Source organism: Pygoscelis adeliae, unplaced genomic scaffold, assembly GCF_000699105.1.
Source record: "Pygoscelis adeliae isolate BGI_AS28 unplaced genomic scaffold, ASM69910v1 Scaffold100, whole genome shotgun sequence".
Taxonomy (NCBI): Eukaryota; Metazoa; Chordata; class Aves; order Sphenisciformes; family Spheniscidae; genus Pygoscelis; species Pygoscelis adeliae.
Window position 1 is genome coordinate 3,388,836 of NW_008824034.1, and position 2,133 is coordinate 3,390,968.

Consider the following 2,133-nt stretch of genomic DNA (forward strand, 5'->3'; position numbering starts at 1 on the left):
TGGGAGCCCCCGGCCGGCAACAGCCTTTGACCGCTAGTTTCTGCCCTGAGCCGTAAGGGCCCGATCCCAATTTCAGCGGCACTGTTTGCAGAGCGGTTACTACTGTGCATAACAGGGAGGGAACCGAGCCCGAAATAAACTCCGCTGACAGTCCCAACACGCGATGGATGGAAAGGAACTACAGAGCAAGAAAGTGCGTGTTTGCTGGAGGGGGGGAATCAGAGTTTTACCCACTCATTCATCAAATAAAACACCAAAACAATTAACTTGAATTACTATTTCTAACCTACTTCCACAATTTGTTTGGTATTAACTTTCTAGGATTTGGTTGTTATTATAGAGGCTGCGGTTGTATACAGGGAAATCTGTAAACATGCCCTTCTGACTGAAACCAACCCAGCGTGGCTCTGGGGACAAGGGCTCCTTTGCTCTCTTGAAAGAGCTATTTCCTACAGGGCAGCTGCCAAATGGTTAAACTGGTATTAGCGGCTGACCACAATTGTTGGTTGGCTCGGAAAAAAGAGCTGTTATTTTAAGGCTGGAGCGGTAAGACTCAGAAACCTCCACATACTCTTATGGGCTGGGTGTAACTGCCACCCTTCTTTTACGATAGCCAGAAGAAACAGTTGCCCTCTTTAAGGAATAGATAGTGAAAAGAAGCCTCCACCCTGGGCTGAGATGCTGGCAGGCGGCGGGGTTTACCAGACACTGCCCTGTGCAAGCGCTTATGGCTATAACAACATATGGCCACAGGTTGCCTTTGCCGGAAGAGATCAAAGCAAAACGACTGGTGAGGCATAGAGGAGTGCCAACCTCCTGCTGACAGATCCACTGGGAGGCGTGCAGAATTTCACCCAGGATTTTAGCCAAAGTCCTGCCTGGATTTCTCCCTTAGGGTACACCTTCTCAGCTGGTCTAGCAAGCACTGTCATCCGTACACAGAAACAGAACCACTGAGGCTTATAGAGACCTTACACCCATGCCCTTGGGCTTTCCAAGGCATATATGGTACAACCAGTCTTACTAGCCTCTCGCCCTATTTCTACCTTCTAAAACCAAAAGCAAAAAACAAGGGGTTCATTCATAAACATTAATGAGGCTACCTGAGGGACTGTATTCTGTAGCGTCATCATAAAATAAGACAAGCAATACTACTGCAGGATAATCTCTTTGTAGCTGACAAACCTCCCTCTCACCTATTTTTAGGGATACTTTAAAGTGTTTGAAACTAGTTGAATAATTAAGGCTTTTTTTCTTGGCTCTGGAGTTGCACAATTTTTTGATCTGAAGCGCTTTCTTCCTCAAACCACAATCTCATCCTACAGAGCACACCAAACTGGGAGCGTTACAAAGGCAAGGGGCGGCAGCCCCGATGGACAGGCTTGCTTAGGAGTTTGCTTAGGGCAGGCACCTGGCATCGAATGCGCAGCCCTGCTAGTCATCTCCAGAGCATCCCTCCCACTTCTCATAGGCCAAGGGAAACGTTTCCTAAGACGCTTGTTCTAGGAAGGCCAGGGAAGTTTTGACAGCTGGTCAAGGGGCAAAGGAGATATTTTGGTAGCTGAGGGACAGCTGGGTTGAAGGGTTTGTCCCAGCACTCGCAGCATGGTTTTGAAAGCAGCGGAGGTCTGAGCAGCAAATGGGTGAACATAACCCCCATAGGGAAAGCTTCTACTCACCCCAGAACTGCCACTGCTGAAGGAAATTCTCCTGCAGTGCCCTCTGCCCTGCACGTTGCACCTGGCCCCCGCATCTGAGCGCTTTCCTGTGGTGCACCAAGAAAACAGCCTCGAAAGTTGGCTGAGCAAATCTAACCTTTTGCTGCAACCTCTTCCAGGCCATGCAATCCCACTTCTTCCCACACCCCAGCTCTGGCCTTCACCTGACCCCTCTGGGAGCCAAGGCAGCTCACTAACCTACCAAAAAATAAACAAAGCCCAAAATTCAACCTCCTTTTTTGCTGGGTTAGTTTTCTGCTGGATTAGCGGACTGAACCAGCGTACCGAGGAGTCAGGTGAGAACTGGAACCGAGGCAAAAGAGGGTGCAGAAGGGTACAGCCAGGAGCAGCGACACGCTCCTAAGAAGTGTGGGTTTGGCAGATTTTAGGATTTTTGTTTGTTTGTTTTAATGTT